The 19,930-nt window shown below is 57.2% G+C and overlaps 1 protein-coding gene across 8 annotated transcripts in view; it reads right to left on the bottom strand.

Moving 5' to 3' along the window:
• The window catches only part of AHDC1 (AT-hook DNA binding motif containing 1), a 66,099-nt gene that overhangs the window by 16,155 nt on the left and 30,014 nt on the right, over positions 1-19,930 (bottom strand). For 6 of the 8 annotated variants that reach the window (XM_059690619.1, XM_059690615.1, XM_059690613.1 and 3 more), the window contains 3 exons: positions 6,236-6,413; positions 484-595; positions 311-348 (listed from right to left, as the gene is read on the bottom strand). The gene's annotated coding sequence lies outside the window, so the exon portion shown is untranslated. Of the gene's footprint in view, positions 1-310; positions 349-483; positions 701-5,808; positions 5,887-6,235; positions 6,414-19,930 lie in introns of all 8 variants that reach the window. The other 2 variants (XM_059690618.1, XM_059690616.1) reach the window with 2 other exon arrangements.

Raw genomic sequence — 19,930 nt, 5'->3', positions numbered from 1 at the left:
TCTCTTAAGTCCCCTCCCCAAGTCAATCTGCTTGTTGACCCCCAGCTTTTCCCAAACCACCACATGCACCATGAACCCCTCACAAGCCCCAGTTCCTCTTAGTAACAGCTCACCCCCTTCTAGATCCGGGCTATGTGCTCAGGATACCTGCCTCTGATAGGGAAGAAGAGCAGGGCAGGGCAACCACTCCAGATCCAACTGAAGAAGAGGGCCAGGCCCCTGCCGGAGGGCCAGGAAGTCCTATCAAGCGCAAGGCCTCCCTCCTTCTTGTCCCCATTCCCAGGGTTCCAGGGGAACCCCAGCCACTCACCCTCGGCTCTGCCGCCTGGGCTGTCACACTGGAGATATCTGTGGGCAACAAGACAGGCAATAGGAGATCTGAATGGTCTGGTGGCCACAGCCCAATCACTGCCCACCTGCCCACCGGCCGGTCTCCTCCACATACCCCCCCGCAGCTCCCTCCAGTGCACACACCCGGCTGACCTGGGAGAGAGAGGGCCCCCGTGCTTGGGGGCTCTGCTAGTTGCTGGCTGTCAGCTGGGGGTGCCGTGGAACAACTTCGGCCTGAGCCCAGGCCTCAGGGTGTGGACAGCGCCTGGAAAGGACCATCGCAGCTCAGGTTTAGTGAGCACCTACTGCATGCCAGGCACTGGGCTGAAAGCTGTCCAAGCATCATTTCATTTAATTCTTCATACCAGTCCTGTGAGGTAGGGGCTACTAATAACCCCATTTTGCAGATGAAGAAATGGAGGCTCAGAGATGAAGTAACATCATTCACTCATATTATTTATGGAGTGCCTACTTTGCACAAGGACCGGGTAGACAAAACATCAGATAATCAAAATGACTTAATTATTACTGGGATAAAAGCTGCAAAGAGAAAGTGAAAAGTGCCTGAGGTCAGAGGTTTAGCAATCACACCAGGGAGTCAACAACAATAGAAGCTCACACTTCGGGGACTTTTCTCTGTTGCCAAACACTGGCCTAAGCAGTTCATATGGATTATCTCATCTAACTTCCTACAAACCTAAGATCAATATGATTATCATCCCCACTTTTACAGATGAGGAAACCACCCACTGTGAGGTTTTAAGCACCACAAGGGCAAGGATTTCTGTCCTGTTCACTTCTGTGTGTAACTCCCAACACCCTGATCAGCACATGGCCCAAAAGTGCGCTTCAGAAAATACTGAGTGGATGCATGAAGTACAGAGCCCTCACGGGCTCTCTCTTATTCCTCCCCAGACCCAAGTGTGGCCCAAGAGGGAGGATGAGGGAAGGAAGACAAGGATGTGGAAAGGGACATTTTCTGACCCCCCCGCCCCCCAGCTACACACTCTCAGAGCCCTCTCTATTTCACCTTCATAGTATTTATCACGACTGCAATCAATTACTTGTATAACTGGCTGTGCAGTGTGTCCCCCTGGAGTGTGGGCTCTTTACGGGCAGGGACTGCATCTGTCTTGTTTATTACCGCTGTATCCCAACCCTAGGGCCTGGGCTATGGATGCTACATAAATATTTACCAACTGACTCCCTGAGCGGGTTTGGGCAGAGCTGGGATTTAGATCCAGGCATGTCCGACTTTCAAGGGAGCCTGAGGACTCGGGGCCTTGGCTGATCCCCAAGAGATGGGATCTTGGGGAGCAAGGAGCTGAAAGGGCCCTGACTACCAGCAGGGTCTTAAAGACCCGGACAGTGCCTAGTGTTTGGCTCTGAACTAATCCCCAGGGTCCATCCCCCACGGACACCTGCAGACTCTCACTGGCGGGCACACTGCCCTGTGCTGTCCCCGACAGGAAGACTGCAGACCCGACTCAGGGACAGGATGGTATACATAAGGACACTCCTCCACTCCCTCTTGGTGGACATCCATTTGCAATCTACCAAGCACCTCAACACATACGACTCACTGAATCCTTACAGCAACCCAGGATTCATGGTTTATCTTCCCCTCCTTGCAGAGGCAACAGGCTCAGAGCGATTGTGTAACTTGCCTGAAGTAACATAGCTGCTAAGTGGCAGGATTCCTAATTCTGCCCTAAGTCCAAAGCCTCCTTCTCCTCCCAGCTCCTGCGACTCTCCTTCAGCCACTCCTGAAAAATGCTCCTTCTAGAGCTGTGATCTAATTTAAGGCTGGGAGGAACCTTAAAACCATCGAACCCACTGGCTTCCAAACCCTGGGCCTGGGGGAGCTGTGGAACATTCCAGATGCCCAGGCCCTAGTCCAGGGGAGTCTGACTCACAGATCTGAAGGGACATCTGGGAATCTGTATTTTTACTGATTTTTATTTATTTAATTAATTTTTTTTGGGGGGGGGCGGTTAATCCTTAACAGAGGATATTTTTCCATTGATTTTTAGGGAGTGTGGAAGAGAGAGGGAAAGATAGAGAGAAACATCGATGCGAGAGAAACACATCAATTGGCTGCCTTCTGCATGAGCCCCGACCAGGGCCTGGCCCAGGGAGGAGCCAGCAACCAAGGTATGTGCCCTTGACCAGACTCGAACCCGGGACCCTTCGGGCCAGAGGCCGACGCTCTACCCACTGGGCCTTCAATCCAGGCTGCGAAGGAAGCCTTCCAAACTGGCTAGGGCTTTTATTTGTTCAGAGAGAGGAAGGGAGAGGGAGTTGGACATAGAAAATCACTGAGAAGGAAACATCAATGAGAAAGAAACATCGATCAGCTGCCTCCTGCACACCCCTGCTGGGGATAGAGCCTGCACCCGGTCAGGGCCCTGACTGGGAATCGAACAGGCAACCGCTTGGTGCATGGGTTGGCGCTCAATCACTGCGCCGCAGCGGCCGGGCTGGGAGTCTGTATTTTTAAACAGCTCCCCCCTCGGTGGGTACAATGTTTCAGTGCCACCTCGAGCCCCTCCCATTTTACAGATGAGGAAACTGAGATCGAAGAGGGAAAGAGACTTTGCCCAAGGCCTGGGGAGGGCCCTTCGGTTGCTCATTCCGGCAGAACATCCCTCTGTCCACTGTCCCTTCCCTCCCTGCAGCTCCCAGGCCTTAGCTGGTCCTCAACCTAGTCCTGCCTACTGGATCACTCAGGGTTCTGCTCTGCCCATGCCTAGCCCCTCCCAGGCCAGGCTCACTAGGCTCTCCCTGCTTCAAGAATCCCACCCTGCTCTTGCAGAAAGGACTGTGGGTGACACCCTCACACAGGAGGGAAGGGGCTCAGCTCGGGAGTCTCCAATTCTGATTTCCAGCACTGTGGTTGACCATGGCTCCTGATACCTTCCTAGAGACGCCTACCAGAAGCCACCATCCCTCCCTCACTGAGGGTGGTGTTTACTAAGCCTCCCTGCTCTAGAGACCTCCCACTTGGGACTAGCGGCTGCGATCTTGGCAGAGAGAAAAACCTCCTTTCCAGTGGTTGCTTCTGTTCCACCCACCCGTGAAGACCTTTGGGCATGTCCTGCTGCCAGACCTCCTGACTGTCCTCTGCTCTCTCTTGCAGGCCCTGGGATCTGAGGGAAGCAGCTGGCTCTTCTCCCCACCACACCCAGGTGGCCGTTTTTTTGGACCCCTCCCAAGGGTACCACCTATCCCATGTCTGCGAACAAAGTCAAAAGGATCTTTCTGTCCCTCTGACAGCTTCTGGGTCAGTGTGTCTGAGCCTGCCCATGGGGACACCAGACGGCTGGGAGGGGGCCCCAACCTGCTGTGCACAGTGCCGGGAAGCGCCAGCCCACATCCTTGAGTCCCCAGCCCCACCCTCCCCCGGCTGTGGCTGTGACCACCCCACCCCTTCCCCAGCCTGCCCCCCTCCCCCACCCACAGCCTCCCCAGGGGAGCCAGACTGCCAGGCCTAGCTCTCACTTCCGGCCTCATGACCCTCTCTCCAGCCTGCACACTCCTCCCCCCACCCCCCCACCATTTCCCTCCCGGCCTGGACTGAAGGCCCAGGGAGGTCCTCAAATGGAAAACACTACATCAAAAGGGCCATTACTGCTGCTGCGAGAGCCCCAGCGTCTCCCGTCGGGGCCTTTATCTCCCAGGACCTGTCCCCCTGGAACTAGGCAACACCCCTCTCAGTCTCCTCCTCGTCGGCCCCCTCCCGCCCACCCAATTACACCTAAAACCCTTCCAACCTGACTCCCGCCCCAAATGACAACAAAAACAACAATAATGAAAAAGTACTGGTAGCTGTCACTTATTTGGCATTTAAATGGAGGCCCAGAGAGGTTAAGCTATGCCTTTAAGGACCAACAGCCATGAGGTGGAAGAGCTGAAGGGTTAATTTAGGTTTGCTGGGATCCTCTAAACCAAACTTCTTCACTGCCCAGAGAGTCAGCCCTTCCGCTGCAGCCTCCTGCCACCGTTCTCGTCCCAACCACCAGTTTTAATTTTTGAATTCTAATCTACCCCCTGCCAGCTTCGTCACCCACCCCTCGCACCTCAGCCATCCTGCTGCACTATCCTCCCTCACCACTAGGTGTCCCCTCAGAGCCACTGATGCCCCCAAGGGGAGCAAGCCCCGCCCTGCTCCCCGGAGCCAGCAGCCCCCGCCCCAGCACTGCACACCCCACCCTACCCCCAGACACACAGAGCTCCTTTGTGCGGCCCTCGCCCACCCCCTTCCTGCATGGAGTGGGGCACCTGGCAAGCAGGTCTGCCCTAGACCCGCCCCTGCCAGCCCCCTGACCTGGGTGCCAGGTGTGCAGGCACCACAGCCAGCTCTGGCTGAACCCGAGGGTCACCCTGCCTGGAGGCCCTCCCTTCCTCCCTCCGAGGTCACCCAGGGACTGTGCTTCCCGCCCTGCTCCGCCCCCATCCCCTCCTGCCCTTGGCCCTTCCAGACTTCTGTCCTTGTCTTTCCCTCCGTCTCCCAGAGGACTCCCCTCCTCCAGCCCCACCAGGCCCTCCCCACAGCCTCTCACCCCCGCCCACCTCCTTCCCCTGAGAGCTCCTTGTTCCGCCCCCCACCCCTCCCTGCCCAGGTCTGAAGAACTCCTCCTCCTGGAAAGTTGCTGCTGGAAAGGAAGTGACTTCAGTGATTTGGCCACAAGGCTGGGCACTGCTGAGCCCAGCTCAGCTGAAGGCTTGCCCAGCCCACCTCCAAAGCACAAATGGTGCCATGTGCACACAACAGCCAGCCCCGAACACATGCTTTCCCGGGGACACACGGAGAGATCCCAATGTATACCCACACCACACCATCCAGCGAACCCACCTATCACCCCAGGGTGTTCAGATTCTTGCCTACACACCTCTCCAGTGTAGACTGACACCCTGTACACATACACCATCCGGTGTGGCACACACAACACTCCAGTATTCCCACACCTGCCCAGGACACACTCTGAATCCTGCATACCCCTCACTCCAATGTGCTATATACACAACCCTCCAACACCCCCAGCTCAGTCCACTTATATAATAACTCTTGTATCCAGAACCTTGCACACGTAAGGATAGAGCCCCCCACACACTGGCTTACACGCTCACCTGTGTGCTTGTACACAAGATGCCCTCCACTTTTACTGTGGGGACACAGCCCTGCATCCTCCCACAACTGAACCTCCCCACCCTTACAATCCCAGGAGGCCCCACCCCCAGACCTCAGGCACCAGGAATGCTCTTTTGGAAGTTGGGTGGAGTCCCCAGGCAGGCTGGGCTCTGGGGAGCTTCCTGGAGCCTAGAGGCTTCATGTGTCAGTTCAGGGAGTTGCCTCTGCAGGGCAGCCCCACCTGGCCTCTGTGGCTCTTGAGCCTGGGTGGGCTAGTGTGGGCCAGGAGGAGGGAGGCGGGTGCTGCCCCCTGCTCCACCTCATCCTGGTTGGGCAGCCTGGCGTACCTGAACGACTGGGTCCTCTCAGCACCTCATCTTGGCGACCCAGCTCTTGCGTCCACAGATTTCAGTCCTGAGGGTGGGCTGCACACATCAGGCACTCTGGTTTCCACCTTTGCCCTGAGTTCCGCTCATTGTTACAAACCCTCTCTGCCCAGTTATCTCAGGTCATCATGGAGCAGGGAAGGGTCCCCAGACTAGGAGGCAGGACTCAGGAAACTTGCTGTGTACCCATGGGCCTCGGTTCCCCTTTCTGGGTAACGAGCAGTTTGAGTAAGTTGCGTTCATATATCTGGGCTCTATCAAGGGCCTCTTTTTGGCCTAAGCTGGGAGGGGGAAATCCCTGCTAGGACGGGGAAGTAAGTCCCCCCGCTGCCTACTTCGTGGGGGTGGCCGAAGCTCAGACCTGGTTTCCCTGTTCACTGTTACTTACCTGAGCAGGCTGTGCAGACAGGCCCAGCTCAGCAGGAAAGGCCAGTCTTCACCAGTGATTCCAGGGTGGTCTCCACGGCGGCCTGAGAGTTGCCCCGAACCCAGGGCCCTCTGCACGCACTTAGCTGGGCAGGCTCTGGGGTCCAGGCTGATGGGCAGACAAGCAGGCAAACTCCCATCTGTGGAAGCAAACAGCACCACAGGCTTAAGCACGGCCACAGGATGAGCCAGCCAGAGGGACCAGGAGGCGGTCCTAGGTGGGGTTCACTGTTGCATACAATTAAATCAGCTCAAACCTCATTTCACTGAGGAGTTGTGAACCTCGAAATCTCAGGTTCCTATTGGGAAGCAGTATCTTTGTATGTGTAGGTACACGCATGCATGAACATGAACACATAGGCTGTGGTGGAACGAACCTGGCCTTGGGAGTCAGGTAGTCCTTGGCTCAACCCTCACTAACTGTGTGATCTTAGGCAAGTCAGTTAACCTCTCTGGCTCTCAGTTTTCTCATCTATTAAGTGGGGAGATCTTGTGATTGGGGAGGAGCACTCTGGGGAGACTATAAAATGCTAAGAGCTTCTTCATAGCGCAGGTGTGAGTTGCTGTGCGGAGTGATGGTGTATGCGGATTTCCACGAGGGATGTACAGGCAGCTGGCACTTACTCTCCTCTATCAGCTGGTTATAGCTCTTGTTTTCTTTAATAGCCAGGGCCCTTCGCACTATCCTGCTGCTTCCTGCCTATTAGTCTGCCTCCTTGAGGTGTGTACTGGAGCCCAGAGGGGATCTGAGAACTCGGCCTCATAGACTCCTTACAGGTTCTGGTTGCCTGGGGATGGATTTGTATGTGTTACGAGATCCTGCCTGTATGATGCACGTCTATGAGTGTTCAGCTGTCTGGATAAACATACCTGCGTGTGGGGTCCTGAGTCTACTTAGCCTTCTGTATGCTTCTCTGTGTATTTTTGTATGTCTGTGCAGGTACATGTATGTCTAAGAGTGTACATGTATGGGGTTGTGTGCCTGACGTATACCTGGATTTGGTGTCTTACGTGTGGGTGTGCGCATCCGGGTCTGCTCAGCTTTGTTTCTGTCCACCCGAGCCCGTGTTTGCACACCTGTGAGGACAGAGGGGAAAGTGTGTGGCCTATGTATGAAAAGGTGTGCCTAGCTGTGATCAGGCCACGAGTGTGCCTCTCCGCACACACTCGGCCTGGCTCTCTGCGTGCTGTGTCAGGAGCCGCACCGGCGTTCGCCTGTCTCAGAGCTCTCTGAATGTGTGTGGTGGGCGGGGAGGGGGGATGCAGCTAGTCCCCCGCTGTCCCTGCAGGTTTCCAGTCCCGAGGCCTGTGACTGTGGTGTCAGCGTTGCCTCCCTCCTACCTCTGCCTTTCTCTGGGTTTCCAGGGTCATGGTGTGACAGCGTCCTGGTCACGGCGTCCCTGTGGGTCTGTTTCGCCGTGGGTCGGTCTGTGCTCATGCATGTGTCCGTGCATTTGTGCACTGTATGACCTCATTACTGTGTCTATGTGTGTCGATGGGTCCGTGGTGCCATGTCATTCCGTCTGTGCTAGTATAGCTCTGTCAGTGTCAACACGTGTGAGAGGGTCTGTGTGCCAAAGTGTGCCTTTCAGACCAAGGGTGCCTCAGAATCTGTGTGGTACCTTTGTGTAACTCATCAGTGCGTGTGTGAGCGCATGCGAGAGACCCTTTGTGAGGCAGTGTGTGTCTGTGTCACTGTGTTTGTATGCCTGCTTCCCTCCTATCTCCTGCCTGCTCTCTCTCTCTCTCTCTCTCTCTCTCTCTCTCTCTGTAGGAGCCAGACAGCTCCCCAAGCCTGGATTAGGGACAATTTATCCACAGGCAGAGAAGGAGAATTCCAACCTGCCAGAGCCTCCCTCCTCTGATCCATCCCCCCTTTCCCCGTGGTTGGGTGGGCACAGAAATGCAGCCCAGCAGCTCTCAAGCCCTCAGGGAGCCCCCACCTCTGCAGCTCCCCAGGGGCGCAAGAGAGTGGAAAAGATGGAAATCTGGGTGGCTCCAGAGCCCTCCAAGGGGGGTGGACTGGCTGCCCCCCATCCAGGCCCCCACAGCTCAGCTCATCTTGGCCCCGTTCTCTTACATATGGGGGTGGCGGTGGGGAGTCTGCATGGGGTCTGTCTGGCCCTGGGTGCTGGGGCGGATGTGGGGGGGACCAACGGAGCAAAGCTGCTCCCAGCCCCTCCAGAACCTGATACTCCCCAACTGATAAATGACAGCTCCCCCAATCCCTGAAATGTAAATGACTAGGGAACTTGCAACTGTGCCCACACAGGCTGGGGGAGCCAATGGGAGGCGGGGGACAGTGTGGTGGGGGGAATGCAGCGAGGGGGGAGCAGGGGCTGAGCTGGGACTAAGGCTCCCTTCACGGTGCTCCAGGCGCAAGGCAGAATCACATGTTTTCCATTAGCTGCTCTGGCCTCCTTGTTCAGGGGGTGTTGGCTGGGGGAGATTTGTTCTGGTTGCAGACACCAGCCGAGACCACACAAGAAAGACAGGGGGAGAGAGAGAGAGAGAGATTGAGTGCCAGAGGGAGAGAGAAAAACACAGAGAGGGAGAGAGAGAAAGATACAGAGACACCCAGAGGGAGAGACATGAGAGACAGTGACAATCAGCAACATACAAAACAAAAGCGGAGAGAGGCTGGAGGACAGGGACAGTGAAGGGAAACGACAGAGGTGGAGCGGCTGGTCGGGGCTGACAGCGGGTCAGTGAGGCACACGGTGTGAGTCGGGCCAGGTGGGGGTGGGGTGGGGGGAGGGGGAGACAGAGGGGATGGCAGCGCAGGGAGGCCAGCCTGACAGACGGAAACCGGAGGGTGATGGAGGCAGACAGAGGGAGGAGACCACGCACAAGATGAGCCAGGGAGAAGAGCTGGGTGAGGATGCCAAGTGGGCAGCAGCGGGGCCAGGAGGGCAGGGGAAGTGGGCGGAGGCACCGGCAGAGGGGCAGGGACGGCAGTGTGGGCAGGGGGAGAGGACCTCCGAGCTGGCCGGCGGGGGCGGCCAGCAGGCCGGGAGCCTCCGCCTCCTGACCCTCGAGCCTCAGAGAGATAACAGGCCGAATAGTGCTGACTTGCGGTTCAGAAATCCAATATCCTCCGCGGCACACTAATCGACTACCTGAGCTCCGGGCCGCGAGAGCTGCCCCGATTAATCCTGCGGCTCCACAGCCTTAATTAGTTTAACAGTTTCAGGGGCAGAAGAGGCAGGGAATAGGGTCCCCCAGGCCTAGGGGGACAGCCCCTCATGCAAACCCTGCCCCGTGCCCCACCTCTCCAGTTACACCTGCCCCAGTCCCAGCGGCCCCGCTGCACACTGTCTGAAAAACACTGGGTCCTTCCCCCTGGGAAGCAGTCTCCAGGGTTGGCACCTGGGCCAGAAGGTAGGTCATGTGGGAATGAGACACCCCCCTCCCGACCCATGCTTGTCCTGGTGCCCAGGGCCTCTGCTGGCCACCCCTCTGGGGTCCTGTGGTCTCCATGGGAAGGCCCCGCCAACTGTCAGCTCCATACCACCAGGCAACATGTTGTCTTTTGAGGGTGAAAGACAAACTCCTAAGTTACTGACAACCTCCCAACAGCATGGGATAATCGCACATGTCACTCCCCACAACAGCATGAGATGGGCACGTGGTGACATCTCACACACACCCAACAGCTGGAGGACAGGCATCTGATATGACTGACTACTCTCCTAACCTGTCACTTCCCACGAAGCATGAGATGGGCACATCTGATACCCCAGACAGTATGAGACAGGAACACAGGCTATCGCCCTCACAACGGCGTAACTAACACACACCCAGGTACCCCCACATCCAATAACTGGATGTGAAACGATTGGAGAACCTCCTCCCCAACCCCGACACAGACACAGGCCTCACCTTCCAGGTGTGAGGAGGATACAGACCTACCCCCGCAACCCCAACCCATGGTGTATGCCAGGGATACAACCTCACTCCTTCCCCATGAGTCCTCCCTCCAGGCTGGGATGGGTACAGACGTTACCCCCTGACTGCTCAGGACAGGTGACAGCACACTCCCACCCCTCCCCCATCACTGCCAGCCTGGGTGGTGCTGTCCTCCGCCTGCAGAGGCGTCACAGCTCACAGGGCATGAATGTCACCCCAGCACTGCCAGAGCCAGGCACAGCCGCACGTTGCCCCAGTGACAAACACACTGGCCCCAGGAGGAGGTGGAAGTGCATACGGCTCTGGGTGTGACCTTGGTCCCTGGACACCAGCAGGGGAGGTACACTGGCCTCCCTCCTGGGTAGCCCAGTGGCTTGGTGCTGGGGAAGATGAGTGCTGGGGAGGAAGCCACCTGGGCACACAGATAACCTGGAAATGCCACCCACCCCAAGTTCCCAGCTTCCCCTCATTTCTAATTGAAGGTAGTTGTTATCTAGGGAGGGGGCAGAATGAGTGCTCACTGAAGCCTGAGGACCATTTCCTATAAGGCTTCTTAGAGATCGGTGGAGGGGAGACAGGTTTTGGGTGGCTGTCACCATGCCCTCAGGGCACCAGACTGAGGAGGGAGAGATGATAGCTTTAAGCCCCCCACTGCTGCCAGGGGAGCCCCTCTTTCTTACAAAGGCCGCCCTCCTCGTCTCCAAATTCAGACCACAGAGCCTGACAAGACGGCCAAAGTCCAGGGGCATGACTCACCCAGGGAACAAGCCCAGCCTGCTGGCCAGAGTAAGGGAGGCCTGGGGCCAAGGGGCCTGGGTTCAAGTCTGAGCTCCTCCCAGGCCAAGCTGGGTGACCCTAGAGCAGCAGCTCAGCCTCGGGCTTTGGAGTTGGGGGAAGGGGTAGCAGCCAGGGAAGTGTAAGGGTCTGAAAGTAGTCGAGGCTGGAGACCAGCAAGTAGAGCACTGGGGGCCATGGGAAGGAGGACACGGCCATCCATCCTTGGCTCCACCGCTTCCTCACCTTTCTGCACCTCAGTTTGCTCATCTGTAAAGTGGGGATGATAATGTCGGCCTCAAGAGACAATGTGGCAAAAAGTGGGCGGGAGCTTCTTATTGAAGAGGGGGAAATAGATAAAGAGAGGGCAGGAGACTTGGCCAAGCCCCAGAGGAAGTTAGCATCAGCTGAGCTCAGCCTCCACCTCCTGGCTTCCCACTAGAGCTGGTTCTGTAAGACTGCTTGGAGCTCCATCGTGTGTGTATGCGGGGGATATAAGGGGGGAATGCTGGGGTGTTGTTGGATACAGAACGGCCCTACTGCTCAGTGAAGACCAAGGAAACTGATAGCAGTCTCTCATACACCTTGACCTTTACCCTAAATCCCACTTTGACCACCTTCAAATAATGGACAAGAGAGGGGCCAGCTCTAAGGGAGAAAAGCAGCCCACACCCTTGCCCCCCATGACCAGCACAGCACCTGGTGCTTGAAAAGACTGGGGGGATCGAGGATGTCAGTACCCAGTCCACCTCTTGTGGAGGAGCCCAGAGAGGGACTCTGCCTAGCCTGAGGTCACACAGCATGACAGCAGCAGAGACCAGAGCCCTGGGCAGGGACAGCCTCAGAGCAGAGTCCTTCTAGCCCCTGGGGGTGGCTGGAGCTGGGGGATCCTGGGGGACTGAGCAAAACGTGGCGACAGATGGCCTGCCGAGGCAGCGGCGATCTGGGCGGCTGGCAGGCATGCTCGTTCCCGCGCAGGGAAACGGCTAATTTTAGCTGAGGCCTTGATGCCAGCTTTGTTCCCCCCACCCACCAGGCCGAGGGGGGCCCAGCATGCCTTGCGTGCAAACCGCCTCCCCCAGGCACCTTTACTCCCCCTCCTGGCCCCTTGCTAAGTAGTGCCAAGACCCCGGGTTCTAGAACTTCTGCCTGACCAGGCCTCATCACACCCAGAGGCAAGGGCTGAGCCCTGGAGTGCTGGCACCACCACCCCAGGGCCTGTTTCCCATGACTCTAACCTCATTCCTCGAAGAGGGGCTGCCAGGAGGAGGGCTAGAGGCCACTGCCCAGAGTGGGAGGGAGGGCCTGACAGCAGGGGCTGCCAGTCTTGGGGAGGAGGCGGGGCACTGTCCTCCACCAGATACTTAAGGGGACAGGACCCTTATTCTACTCCTGCCCTGAGACAAGTTCTTCGGTGCTGCAGTCCCCATGGGTTGGTGAGCAAGGGGGTGGGAGTCACTCTACCCTTTCTCTCTTCATAACTTTGACTTTGCTCCAGGAACTCAAAGTGCTTTAAAGAAGTCAAAGATAGAGCAAGGGTAGTAGCACCCCTGTACCACTGGGGGAAACTGAGGCACGGTCTGAGAGGGTCACTACTGCAGCAGGGGAGGAGACAAATCCCAGGAATCAGTGAGGTCCAGACATGCTCTTCTTTGAGTCCTTATAGCTAGGGGGCTTCTTGGGCCAGCTCAGCCCTGACTACCCTCCGCCCCTACCCAGGCTGGCAGAAGGTAGAATAGATAGATGGAGGCCCCCCCCCCGCCCCCCGGAACTCTGGAAAGGGAGGCTAGGCACTCTAGGTTCCTAGTGCCTCACCCCTATAGGCTCTGTAACCTTGGACCCTCTCCTCCCCATCTGAGACTCAACTGCACCGGCCCAATGGGGGGCCAGGACATCTGGCCCCTATGTGAGAGGGGACGCCTGTGGGGTGCGGCTGGAAGGCCCCCTTCTCCCAGCTCCATCCTGGGGACCCAGGAGGGAAATGATCAGGTGGGAAAATGAGAAACAAGATGAAGAAAATCTACGTGTTTAGAGGGAGAAAGTCAGGGAGAAGAGAAAGAGGGAGGAAGAAACAGGACAGGATGGGGCTGAAGAGGAAGGAGGGAAGGGATCAGAGAGACAGACAGACAGAGAGAGGGGACAGAATATATGAATGCTGAAGGAAAACGGCAAAAAAGAGAGGAAGAGAGGGACAGAGGAGGAAGAACAAGACAAAGAGACAGAGAGACAGGCAGGATGAGGCAGAGACAAAGACAGAGAGTGAGCAAGTTACACGCTGGGGGGGAGAGACGGAGAAGGAGCCTGCCCTGACAGGGCAAGGCAAAGAGAACTGAGGGCACCACAGGGAACAGGAGATGGACAAGGGATTGACACACCCAGCGACCAAGAGACAGGGGATGAGACATTCAGAAAATGGGGTGGGAAGAAGGGGGAGACCCTAAGTGATAATGTGTGTGTGTGGGGGGGGGGCAGCAGTAGACAGAGGCAAGGAGGGAGGGGGTATGTCGTCGCCAGAGCTGGGGGGAAAGAGGACAGAAATGGAATGTGGGTCTGGGCATGAGGCTCGCAGATGCATCAGCTCCAGTTTCAGCTGGGGCAGTTGGCTGCTGGGGGGGGGGGGGGGAGAGGAAGGAGCAAAGCTGTCGAGGGAGGGGGCTTGTTGCCATGGCTGCGGGCACGGCAGGGGCACAGTCTGCTGGCACTTGGAGTTCTGGGCATGGTAGGGGGCTGACTGAAGAAAGAGGGGGGCGATGATGTAGCCTCACCCATGCCCCAGGGGCTCTACCGGGAAGAAAGTTTCCAGAGAATGATGGGAGGTGCGAGCTGAGGTGGGCTCTGGGCCCTGCTCCACCCCATGGTGGCTGCCAGTGGGGCACCACTTTCCAGGTCGCCTGTGGGCATCCAGGCTCCCACCATGCTTCAGGCTGGCCCCTGGGGATCTTCCTTCTCTGCCCCCTCCAGTCTAGCTGCCGATCCAGCATGCTGCAGCGCAGGCTGCTGCTTCTGCTTGCAGGGAGCAGCAAGATTGTGAATTCAGGATCTGTAATCCTAACGCAGAGCCCAGGCCTACCGGGCTCCAGTTGCCAAGGCGACGGAGGGTCAGAGGGCAGCTCGGGGCGCCCGCTCCTCCAAGTCAGAATCCCAATTGTTAAAGCCCAAGAATAAACAGCTGAAGCGGCCGTGGGGGGGCCGGGAGGGGGGCTGAGGTCTGCATCGGCTCAGTGTGGTGTTGTCAAGCGAGATGTCACTAATTGTCTGAAGGAACAGGCTGAGGCAGCTCTTAACTGCTTCTGTGCCACCGGAGACACCTTGGCTGCCTGGCCCCCATCCCCTGGGCCTCCCAGCATTCCACGGGGGCAGCTTGTTGGTAGGGGGAGCGCTGGCCCGGCATAATACCTGCCTCCCTTGCACTGAACCCCCATACACTTCGGCTCCCGACATTCCTCTTTGCCCAACTTGGAACCTCCCACTTGCAAGCTAAGTCCTTATCCCCATAACCAGTACCCCCTAATCACTGTGCCCACAATACTCCTTGCAGCCCAGAACTGCCCCTCTGGCCTACAAAAGCCTCCCCGCTCCCCCGATATCTCCTCCCACTGCCTCCTCCCCCCAGAAGTCAGGGTTTCCGGTACAAGGTGTATGGACTGCAGAGGAAGATAGCCTTCGGATTCTTCTGATCTTTTATTTTTGGGGGGGCTGGGGGTGTCTACGGGGAAAGGAAAGGCTTATAGCATCTTTCTGTGTTAACTTCTTCCCTATTCTTAGTCACACACTAGGACCAAAGAACTGACTGGAACCAGGAAACCTGGTTTCTAGCTTTGATTGTTCTACCTACTTGCTGTGTGACTTCTGGCAAGGCACTTTCCCCCCATGGCCTGTCCCCTCGTCTATCGTTTATCCTGAACATTTACTAGTGCCTATTTTGAGTGAGGCCATGTCTGGAACCCCTATCCAGAGGAACTCCCAGTCCAGTGGGTGAGAAAGGCTCATAATACCAGGCAGAAAGCAATTAGAGATCCATCCTCAGGTAAGATATTCCATGAAAAACACAGTAAAACGTTCAGTGGACAACAGCTGGTGCTGGTGGTAGTACTGGTACTGCCATTACAGAGGGTCACAAGGCGTGTAGGCAATCCGAAAAAAGATTAGGGTGTAGGCTTCCTGCAGAAAGTGGCACCTGGCAAGAGCTGGACAGGTGGGCAAGAAGGCAGAGTGTTCCGGGAGAGAGGTCTGGTGAAGCTCTTCCAGGGGAGCTGAGCTGCACGGTCTCAGGGCCGCTAGCTCAGCCCCTCCCAGAGCAGGAAGGGCGAGGCCTTCAATTGTCTCCCCGCCCCACAGGCCGGCCTTGCCTCCTCCTCCACCCACCGCGTTTCAGGCTGGCAGCAAGCGGGTGCCCGGTGGGGGCGGGCCGCCCTTGGGCAGGACTCCCGGGGATTGGTAGTACCTGGGGTGACGTCACGAGGGGCGTGGCCAAGGTTTCAGTAGGCCTCCCGCCCCAGACTCCGGCCCCAAGACCAAAGCACAGGGTCCCCGGGAGGGGGCGGGGGCCCTCAGGTAGCGGGCGGGGCCCGGGCGCTGTCCGTGGGCGGAGAGCTGGGCGCGGAAACAGGGGATCCCCCAGAGAGGGCTCAGCCCAGCCCGAGGCTGGACTCTTACAAAAGACGACTTGTTCTTTCTTGGGATGCCTGCGCCTTCTCAAACATACCTACAGTCACACTCCAGGGACAGCTACACCCACATATGGCTGCAGAGCACGCTGGCCTGGGGAGATGGGGCTGTTGCCAGCCCCAGAGGCCGAGGTTAAGAAGAAGGGTGCCCCAACCACCCCTTGTCACAGATTCAACACCACTCACCCGACGCCACCTCACACAAGTGACCTGGATACTCCCACAGCCTCATGCACAGCCCTGGGGACACTGACCCACTCACACTCTCCTCCCTCCTCTGTAGCTCACCAACTTCCTGTTCTGGAGTCAAATCAGCTTCAGTGCGGGCTCCGCTGCATGTGACCTTGGCTTACAATGAAGCGCCTTAAGGTTACTTTTTACTGAGCACTTACTCTGTGTCAATCCTTGCCATTACCCTTTATGGTGAATACTACCAGTCCCTTTTTGTGGATGGGAAACTGAGGCTTAGGTTAAATAGCTTGCCTAAGGCACAGGCCAGGACTTGAACCCAGGTCAAGCTTGACTTCAGAGCCCTTGTTCTTCCATGTGTTAACGCTGCCTCCCATCATATCACCCTAACACCCGCCCCCTACCACCACACACACACAACCACAGACAGCAAAGCCATCTCGGTTGAGGTGTAATTCTCCACCCCAAACACATCACCGTCTAATATCAGGCAGTTTCTCTCACTCACCAGTGTGTGTTGGGAGGCGGGGGAGACTCCTACCTCTAAGCTTCCGTCAGAATCGTTATAAATGGGGCACAGAGTGAGAGCAGGGCTGGAACAGGCCACCTCTAACCTTTCCAGCAGGCTCACCTCCACCTCCCCTGACCCCAGATGACACAGCACTGACATACTGGCTGGGGTGCCAGGCCTGCAGCTCTCCCTGACCCCTGGGCCAGGACCCTCCCCTAGACCCCAACCCCTGCTGAGAACAAGTAGAAACAAACTTCTTCCTGGGGATGTCAAAGCACCTTTCCTGGGGGAGGCGGCTCTGTGATCCCCTGAGCCTGGCTAGGGAGAAGGATCGGGTTACTCTTTCCCCAGCTGTGCCTGGACTCCTTGAGGCTGACCTTTCACCTCATCCAGGCCAGGACCCAAAGGGGGCAGGAGTCCAGCACTCACCTCCTGTTAACCCTCTGAATTCCTCATCTTTCCATTCCAGAGCCCCTGCCAGGGCCCCAGCGGGTCTCAGGAAGCCCGAAGCCCAGCCGGGCATGCCAACCTTTCCCCACCCTCCCATCCTGGGGTCCGGTTTCCCAGAGGGCTTTACAGAATGCTCCTCCCTGCCCCCTGCCCAAGCGCCCTGCCCTCCCAGGATCAGATACCTCCGCCCAAGCAGCTGAAAATGACCTGGGCTATTTTCGCTCTGGGATCGAGTTGCAAACTCCCCCTTAAACTGGCAGCTTCCCACAGCCCTCCAGACTATTGCCCCCCACACCTCATCCCTCACCCAGAATCATTTCCCAAGACAGGAGGGCTTTTAGAGACCACTGACCTAAGCCCCTCAGAAGGGGAGACTGAGGCCATGAGTCAGACACAGGGCTGGGCAGAGAACCAGGCCTCCTGGGTTCCCGCCCAGGTCTCTTTCTACTGTCTAGCACAGCCTGCTCTGTACCCTAGATCTCAGAGCCTCTGACCCAGCCAAAAACCCAGCCGACCTCCAAGCACCAGAAAGTCACACTGGAGGCTACCCAGAAATCTCTGTGCCACCATGCATGTCAGAAATCGCTTTTACCCCTCTTTGTTTAAAACTGGGACCAGGTCTATACCTGTATCACAACTACGTGGACTACAGGAACATTGTGAAAGGTGCAAACTGGGAGGAAAGACAGGGAGATTGAGGCCCAGAGGGATGAGAGGTGGATCCAGGCTTCCTTAAGGTTTATATTGCACAATACTTCCAAGTTCCCAGCAGCCCCTAACCCCAGCTTCTTAGTAACCCCCTCCTTCCATTTCTACAAACCCAGCCTCTTCCTGGCCCCTGCCCCTCCACCTCAAGCTCCAGCCCTCCTGGGCAGGAATGTGACTGGTCAGGTCTGAGCTGACCACATGAGTGGCTATAAGGCAACAGACCCCCCATCCTCCCATCCCCCCCAGCCTGGGGGAGCTCACATACCAAGACAAGGGTGGGGGGAGGAGAGGAGCGCTTTAACCCTTTGCAGCCAGGCTTTTAGGTGAAAAAGAGGGGTACTCTACTTCCAATGGTCACTCCCATGAGTGCTGCCAGGTGGGGGAGAGCAAGAAGAATCTACTTCACCAAGGGGGTGGGATGGAGATATTTGGCCCCCTAGTCCCTGTTAAGAAAAATTAGACTTTGCCACCCCAACTCTCTAATCTCATCTCCCGTGACATTTGGAGAAAACAGTCATGAGGCGGTGCTGAGGGGAGAAGGAAAGAAGGCATCATGAACCCCAACCTCAGGAGCCCCTAGTCTGATGGGAGAAATACAACCCTGCCCCGGGGAGTCAGACAGCGGAGACCAGCCACAGAGGCTGGGACAAAGAGCTGAGAGCAGGGCGTGCATGGAGCTGCGCAGAAGTGGGAGAAAGCCAAGGCAGGAGCAGAACAAGCCAGGTGGGGTCAGATCGGGCAGGCTTCCCAGAGGCCCCTCGGCCCACACCCCTCCCCCAAGGCTGTGGAATCTCGGGGGTCAGGGCTGAGGGACAGCCCCGCCCCCTGCTCCCCTCGGGCTCAGGAATTCCACCAACCAAGGAAGGGGGGGCTGCTTCGGCCTCAGTCCAAGTTGGCTCCCACTGGACCAGGAACTGAAGCTCTTCCTCAGCCCCCCACCCCCACCCAAGCCGCTGGGCTGGCCCCAGGCCCCCTCCCCTCCCCCTCCCTGGCTGGCACCGCGTGTGCCAGGCGCTGGCAGAAAACAAACCCGCCGGGGTGGGTTTGCAGGGAGCGGGGTAACCTTGACACAGTTGCGGCAGTCGCTAATGGCAGACACATACTCCGCCTGTTCTGGGGGGACTGTTGCCGTTGCTAGGAAACCAGCAGCCGCGTGAATGGAAATGGGTCAGTAAACCTGGGGAGAGATAGTGTGACACTCGAACCACTGCAGCTGCTCCAGCCCACACCGAAATCCCTCCTCTTCAATATTTATCACTCCCGCCTGGGTCCTCAGCTTCTCCACTAGCCTGGCCCTCAGGCCCCCCCAAGGCTCAACAGGGAAGAGAGGGAGAGAAGTTATAGGGGGGTGCTTATCCGCTCTTTGGGGGAGGGGGGAACCCAGGCGGGATGGAACTGGTTCTGGAGGAGACTGAACAGGAAAACAGAGTCTAATCCCATGGCAGGGAAGGGGTTAAAAGGTCAATTCACGCCTGTTCCTGACTTAGGCACCGTGGTAAAATTACTGCGAGTGTGAACAGGCTTGCCTGCCAGCATGCCTACCTGCCCAAGGGCTGATTAAGGCCAGGAGACCTCCCTTCCAGTGTGTAAGTGATGGAGGGGGAAGAGGCGCCCAAATCATGGCCAGGATTCGCTCACAGCCTGAAATCACCCTCCGTTAAAACCCAGCAATCCCAATATAGCCCAAGGCTTCCTAACAGCCAGAACTGATGCCCCAGTACAATCTGATAAGCACCCCAAATGGACAGAAGCTGCCCGCTGCCTTACCATACCATCCTGTACAGGCACATGCACCCCAAATAGCCACTCACTGTTCAGAAAACCTTGACAAACACCCAGACACAGATAGCCCCACAAACGAATGTGACAACTGCAATTCAGAACAGTGAAGCCCAGCTCAACACCTACGAACAGGCGGGCAAACCTAGGCACAAGCAAGACTGCACCGTGTCAGGCTGTGCTGAGTGTCAGGCTGTGCTGAGTCGTCTACCACACTTCCCCGTAAGGCGGGGCCTCCCCACGCAGCCTGTCGTCCTAACCCAGAGCCTGGTTCTCTGGCTCATTTTTTTTTTTCCTCCCTCTCATTGCCAGCCTCCTCGTCTTGCACACACCCCAATATACTGCCCCTGCAATTGCCCTTCTGGACACACCATCCCACTAACTAGTTGCCTCGTGCACCACACCCCCATTCCCTGGAGGCTGACTGGTCACTGACACACACATTCCCTTCCCCTGGAAGCCAGCAGTCTCACAGCCCAGCCTGACACAAGCTCTGGCTCTTGGGCACAGGCCTCTCTACTGTCAGCAGGGACCCTGGGATTCAGCAGTACCACTCACTTGGACGATACGCCCCCTCCACCCACCACAATCTCTGCAAGTATCCCTGAAGGGTGTCTTGGGTAGGCAGGCACTCCAGCCTTGAAGGGAAGGTGGGGGGATATACCTCAAC

This window comes from Myotis daubentonii, chromosome 3 (genome assembly GCF_963259705.1).
Source record: "Myotis daubentonii chromosome 3, mMyoDau2.1, whole genome shotgun sequence".
Taxonomy (NCBI): Eukaryota; Metazoa; Chordata; class Mammalia; order Chiroptera; family Vespertilionidae; genus Myotis; species Myotis daubentonii.
Note: the sequence above shows the minus strand (reverse complement) of the source record. Positions and strands in the feature narration are given on the sequence as shown.